This window comes from Phacochoerus africanus, chromosome 11 (assembly GCF_016906955.1).
Source record: "Phacochoerus africanus isolate WHEZ1 chromosome 11, ROS_Pafr_v1, whole genome shotgun sequence".
Classification (NCBI taxonomy): Eukaryota; Metazoa; Chordata; class Mammalia; order Artiodactyla; family Suidae; genus Phacochoerus; species Phacochoerus africanus.
The window spans coordinates 82,859,179-82,866,678 of NC_062554.1; the positions used below are offsets into that span (position 1 = coordinate 82,859,179).

The 7,500-nt window shown below is 35.7% G+C and overlaps 1 pseudogene; it reads right to left on the bottom strand.

The window, feature by feature from the left end:
• Positions 1–269: 269 nt before the first annotated feature.
• LOC125111249 (60S ribosomal protein L17-like) lies at positions 270–3,030 on the bottom strand (annotated as a pseudogene).
• Positions 3,031–7,500: the final 4,470 nt, after the last annotated feature.

Consider the following 7,500-nt stretch of genomic DNA (forward strand, 5'->3'; position numbering starts at 1 on the left):
GGGTAGTAAACATACAGATACAGAAAAGTTAGAAATCTAGATGTGTGTATAAATTGTACATAGACGTAATAAATATCTATATACAAATTTGAGAAAGATATTGACAAAAAAACAACCATGAAAACCAAACACTCTTTGTGTCAACTTCCATCAATTAGGATCTAGCTACTCCAAACCAAGTTAGTTACAGAAAAATTTCTCTTGAATTGTCTTTTTCATGTAATACATTTTAAAAAATTTATTTGCATTTATTTTTGTGAAATTCATTCCTAGGCCATACGTTTTTGTTTCTTTCAGTTCTGCTGGGATATCTTTTTCTTCAGTGTAACCTCTTCTTCTGGCTTAGGAACAATTGCTCTTTTTCAGTAAGGATCATCCCAATGTGGCAGGGACAACTCATGTAAGGGTTGATCTGATTATGAGCTCTGTAAGTCCTACACTGCATCTTGGGGGCTTTGTTCACCTGGATATGCTCAATGACCAGAGAATATACATCTAAGCCCTTAAGTTCAGCATTCCTCTCTGCATTTCTGAGCATGTGCAATAAAAATCCAGCACTCTTTTTGGGCCACTGACCTTCTGTCCAGCCTCATTGTTTGGCCTGGGCACACCTACCAACTCCACTGTTGTAAAAATGGAATGGCGCACATTGCTTCTATATAGTGACATCCTTCCAATACTTGGTGGCTTTTCAAATATGTGTATCCTTAACGGCCTGGGCAGTGTCATAAGACTTCTTAATGTGAACATGAAGATTTGAATCTCTGATTTGCATGACTGTGTGGGGTTTTCTGAGTCAAGTGAATAGTGGACCATTTTTAGAGGTCACCTCAGGCCACTTACTGGAAAAGTCCGTGTAAGGCATTTCAATCTGCTCTATGAAATAACAGTCATTATCCTTACTTTTAAAGCATTCTCTTTTACTACTTCAAGAATTTTTATTTAAATTGGCTTCTACTTGTGGATTTCATTTTAGAAACCATGAACTTGAAATCCAAGGACCTAGTCAGCCTCCTTTTTCATGGAAGGAAATGGTCACAGATGATGCTTCCTTGTATTAAAGTCAGCAGTGAGAAATTTCATTGGCATTTGCTTCCAATGACATCTGATTTGTTATGCAGCAAAGATTTTAAACATTGAAATCATTATACATTTTCCCGAAATTTTCCTTAAAATTTCACTATGCCCACCTTCTTAAATATTCACTATTTATTATTTATACTGCTCAAGTACATGGCAAACTTTTGTAGTTATAAATACCCTATCATGCAATTTAGTTTCCAAATGATAGAGTCCAAATACAATAATAACCAGAGCACAAGTTTCCTTTTCTCATTTGTCTTCGGTTTCTTATTTGGTACCTTCTTTTCTTTCTCTCATCATTTTCTTTTGCTCAGGAATTTGGAATTGTGTCAGGATGACTGTAAACCCAGAGAGCTTTTTGCTACGCGAGGATGTTTCTCAAAGGAAGTACTCTGTAAAAACTCAATCCCTAAATATGTAAGATCTGGTTATAAATATTCCCTGCAGACATGGAATGTGTTATCTATTTCTTTCTTTCTTTTTTTTGTCTTTTTTTTTTTAGGTCTGCACCCGTGGCACATGGAGGTTTCCAGGAAATGGGTGGAATCAGAGCTGTAGCCACTGGCCTATGCCACAGACACAGCAATGCCAGATCTGAGTTGTGTCTGTGACCTACACTACAGCTCACAACAATGCCAGATCCTTAACCCATTGAGTAAGGCCAGGGATTGGACCTGCATCGTCATGGATACTAGAGAGATTCATTTCCATTGAACCATGACAGTAATTCCCATTTTCTTGTGTATGTGTTATCACTTTCTTGATCCTGGAGACTAGTAAGTTCTGCTTTAGTGGAAAATGTTAAGAGTTTTTGGTCAAATGCAACCATTTATAGTTGGCATTGAAAAGGAGACCCTGAAAGAAGATGAGAAACAGTGAAGAAAGAGAAGTTTTCCTAAATTTACAATCTTCACCAAGGCCAGAAGAGTATACACATATTGGAATAAAAGATGCTCCCTTGATCAAGCAGTATTTATGATTGTATACATGCATGAATGTATACATGTATATGTGCACACTCCAAGATATGTACACGCTGCAGATAAGTAGATATACATTATGGAATTGTGACAAGGAGGAGCTAGGGTATAGGAAACCTGCAAAATAGTAGGATAGAACCTCTTATGACTTTATCATGACTGATTTCCTGAGGTTACTTACTAGACTCAGTAGAAAAAGAAGGAACCGTCAGGCCTAATTGTGGGAGATTAGACAGAAATCTCCACTTCTCGCTCTCTGAGATTTAACGGTAAAGAGACTGGAGTAGGACAGGATGTTTTCAGAAAGCCCTACTGGCAGGAAAAGGAAATCTTATTCCTAAATAAAATAGCTGTGAGGAAAGGTAGAATCTCATCTAGTACTTATGTTAAGAGAAAGGGCTAAGCAGTAGTGAAGGAGTAGTTGGTATGAACACAATTTTTATTTGGAGGAGGAAGCCCATCACAACAAAACAAACATTGCATGGTGTTTTATTTTAGGGGAAAATGGCCAAACACTGTGAATTAAGGAAAAGCAACACAGATTTAGAACCTGTGTTTGGGGAGCACTCCCGTAGTGCTCAGAAATCTGCACCAGTCCAGGTATCGTCTCCAGGAGTTTGTTGGTACCCTTCAGTGGCTGAAACAAACAACAGCACAATTGCACAGGCCAAGACTCATCATCTTGGCCTCTCTCTGTGCCAGCTCCCCATCTCCTTCTCCTAACACTACAAGGCCCTGGTGATTCCTGCACCTGACGGAGGTTCGGCTTGGTTTCTGTGCTAACAGGAAATGAAAAAAACATGAGCAAATATAAAATAAATGATAAATGACAATATTTGAATCCTAACTTGATAGAGAAGGTCAAAAATGCAATAGCTAACCCGCTGAAAGCTCCCTAGCAAGTGATCCAGACACCATGAACAGAAAAGTGGAATAGGGGATGTGTGACCATGCAAGCATAGGACATGGTCTAAGAGAGGAGAGACACTTTCCTGTCATTTCCATGCAAACCAAAAGTTGACAACAAGCCTTGTAAATGACTGTTGACCTTAGTTTACATACAATCCATGTTACGTTAGTACAGAGAAGCTAAAAGTGAGTATATTACAAAATCTATGAGGTATTTTCTCTTGCAAGTGTTAAATTAAGATCTCTATTTTATTGGTAAAACCTGCTTCAGATCAATTTTTTTAAAAACATATTTTTAAAATTAAAATAAGGAAGAATATATTCCTTTATTTAAAAATCTAATACTTTTGTGGAATTCCCATCGTGGTGCAGCAGAAACTAATCCAACTAGGAACCATGAGGTTGCAGGTTAGATCCCTGGCCTCACTCAGGGGGTTAAGGATCCAGCATTGCCATGAGCTGGGGTGTAGGTCTCAGACGTGGCTCGGATCCTGTGTTGCTGTGGCTCTGGTGTAGGCCGGCATCAACAGCTCCAATTAGATCCCTAGCTTGGGAACCTCCACATGCTGCAGTGTGGCCCTAAAAAAGACAAAAGACAAAAAAAAAACCTAATAATTTATAACTTTATTTTTATATTTTTGACTAGATAATACCATACCTGGTTGTAAGGTTTCTTAATCAAATTTTCTAAATAAAAAAAAAAAAATCTCCAAAGAATCTGGAAGCCTATACTTTTAAAATAAATAATCCTAATATTTAATATAAGCATGTGCATATTAGGTTCTTTTGTGGTTATTATTTTGAGTTATTACAATTTTGACTTTCAACTACCTGATTTGGGGTTTTGCATTTTATCTAAGACATATTATTCTGAAAATCCTTGCCAACTTTTGTCAACCCCATGCCTCATTTATCCCTATTATCAGGCATTGTTTATTCAGGAGAAGCAAAGTAATTTTAATATTTGCTAATAAAACATAATTATACAAATTGCCTCTAAAATTAAACAGCAATCTCCAAAATCAAATGTTTTAGAAATAACTGTTTTACCATATACTTTTACTTTATTGTATAATGCAGACTTGACTAGGATTCGTTTTATTGTTTCACATTTTTTTTTAAACAATTTGAACTATTTGTAGAGATGGGAGTAGTTTTGGAATAGGTGGGTGTTATTATTTTTCATTTTAAATTTATTATTTTCCTTCTTTTTATGGCTGCACCTGTGGCGTATGAAAATTCCCAGGCTAGGGGTCGAATTGGAGCTGCAGGTGCCAGCCTATACCACAGCCATGGCAACATTGGATCTGAGCCGCATCTGCAAACTACACTGCAGCTTGCAGCAAGCCTAGATCCTGAGTGAGGCCAGGGATTGAACCTGCATCCTCATGGAGTCTATGTCAGGTTCTTAAGGCTGAGCCACAGCGGGAATTCCGTATGTGGCTATTTTGTTCCTAGATAACTGTGAGAATGTAGTCTACGAATTTAAGCTATTTAGGCACATTTTTTCAAAATATGTTTAATGAGGGGTTCTTACAGGTCTAAATATTTTTTGATTCTAAAATGTACAAAGTTTTACTTGGACTAGTTTAGAGAATTAAAAATACAATGAAATTAAATGATACTTTTGTCCAGATAAAGACCCAGAGAATGAAAATTCTGTTTACATATCTAAAGTACACATCCCAAGACTCAGAAAAAATTAAAATGAGATCTTAAAAATTATTTTTTAAATTCAAAGAAGTCAAATTCCAAAATAGCTCTAAAATGAAATGGTAATTTCTAACAATTTAATAGCTATAAAATAAGACATTATGCTTTTCCAAAAATATATGGACTAGAAACTAGGAAGCAGTATTTGATGTTATTGTTTTCTACTTTCAAATGCCTATCACCCTGTCTTTAAAGCTGACAGAAATTTTCTGTTTAAGAGCAGTTATAAATGAGGAGGATAAAATCAATATTAGATCTAAAGAGTTGTGTATTTTTGAATTTATAAATGTCATTCTTTAGTTTATAAATGTCATTGTTTTTCATTGTTAATACTGTGTGTTTAACAGCACACGTGGAAGTTGCTTAAAACCAAAGGATCATTTAGAAACCTTAGCTTATGCATTTATCAAGTAACAAAATTATTTTTTTACTGAAAGATCATCACTGATCTTCCAGGTGCATGAATGAAAGGGAACTTCTATTTTGCCTGTATGTTCTTGTATGAAAATAAACAACAAATTAACAACTGAATGAGAAGTTTCCATTATTTTAAATTCCTTTCTATACTATATAGTTTAATGCACTTGAAATTAATATAGGCTATACCTGATTCTCACATTCTTCAATTAAATTGACTTTGCCAATTTTGTGTGAAGTGGCGTGTGTTATATGTGTGAATAAGTGTGAGTTAGACAAACTTTGCCTCTTTCTGTAAAAAAAAAAAATCTCTAAAAGGGAGAATACACATATTGAGAACAAGGAAAAAAAGTTACCTTTGCTTTAACGACTTTAAAATAAATGCCAGATATTTAGAACTGCATCTGTTAAGGTAATCTAAAATATTACAAGGCAAAACCCAACTTATTCCTCATGGATGTGAGAACTGAGTTCTCAGCATGCAGTTACTATAGAGCATAGTAAAAGTTACAAATATGTATAAACATTTTGAAAATATTGTTTAGCCCATCTGCAGCTCTCTACAGATGCTAAGTGCTTTAAACTCCTATTTTGTCCATTATTTCTAGCACCAATTCCATTATAAGTCACAATGTGTTTAATGACTAGAGGCAGTGAAACAAGCTTGCAATCTTTCAACCAATTCTCTAATAAACAGTAAAATATTAAAAGCTCCACATTTTCTAAGATTGAAAAGATGTTAGAGGGTAAAGGAAACATGAAGGGAGAGAGCTTGGGATTGCTTGGAGAGCTCTGAGTTGTGCTGGAAGTGTTCTAGGTCAGCTATTACTCCACGCCTTCCTATCCATGTGGTGGATAAGGTTCGGTCGTCCTTATCACACACCTCATGCAGCTAGCACTGGACTGTGATTTGGTAAGATGAATGCTGTGTATTTCTATTATTTCTATTCTTTCCTCCAGTCAAAATAGCTTATTCTAACACAGGAGAATAATGACATTGCCATCTAAGAACCCTGAAGCTATTCCCATTTATATGAAAAAAAATTAACTTTATTCAGTATACAGTCAATGTTGGGTGTTAGAATAATATTGCTGTTTTATTTATTTATTTTTGCTTTTTTTTTAGGGCCACACCTGTGGCATGTGGAAGTTCCCAGGCTAGGGGTCGAATCGGAGCAATGGCTGCCTGCTTACACCACAGCCACACGGATTCAAGCCATGTCTGCGATCAATACCACAGCTCAAGGCAGTGCCAGATCCTTAACCCACTGAGTGAGGCCAGAGATCAAACCTGTGTCCCGATGGGTCCTAGTCGTGTTTGTTAACTGCTGAGCCATGAAGGGAACCCCCAAATGTTGGTAGTCTAGAAATAACTCTTCCATCATGTGGTAGGATCATTGAAAGCAGAACAAAGGGAAAGCAGGCAGCTAACTTAGGTAATTACTGCAAAAAAGTTCAAATGAGAACTTATTTCTTAAAGACTGAAAGTTAGACAACAGCAGTGGGAATAGAAGGAGAAGAATGAATGAAAAGATTTGGACAAAACTGAAAAGAATGGATGACTGAGGAGATATGAAGGAATGGGTCATCCATTTCCATTAAGTGAAAAATCAAATACAGAGAGGAGAAAAGGTTGTCATATGAAAATGTGGTAAGATTCAAGCATAGTTGTGTCTGTGATGTCTGTGGAACATCCAAATAGATTTACCAGTAGGTCTGCCGCTTAGAAATAAGATCTAGCTGTTCGTCAAGATTTGCCTGTGGGTCATGCTTTTCCCAGAGTATTTTTCAAAGTTCTGACTGCATAAACTAGGGAACTTTTGGGGAGTATTTTAAGGGGCCTATTGTAAACTTAAGGTTTCATTTTATTTTATTTTTTTAATTTTAGTTTTTTTTAATTTTCCCAATACATTTTTCTTTTCTACTATACAGCATGGTGAAGTTTCATTTTAATATTGTTCCAACTTATACATGTATGTGCTATTTGTGTTGGTTTTTACATAAAATTTTTTTCCCCAAATCTTAGGTAAATGTAATATTCCCAAGATATTCATTCATTCCTTGCACATTACTACCCTACCTTAAAGGCATGGAGGCAGTGAGTAGTGAAAAAAATACTTTGTAGAGAGTCAAAAGCCTATATTCAATTCCTAGTTTTTGGCTGTATGAACATAAGGAGATTTATCTTCAACCAATAGCTAAAAATAGGAACATCATATAGTATCAACAAAAATCTGCCATAATAATTTTTTTGTCCCTTTCTTTTTAGTATGTAAGGTCCTTTTAGACAAGCCCTGGGTGAACGTAAGAGTCAATAAAATTTTAGGAAAACTGAGTAAAGAATAAAAAATATCCCAAACTCATTAATAATATATGAAAGTTATTATATCTTATAAAA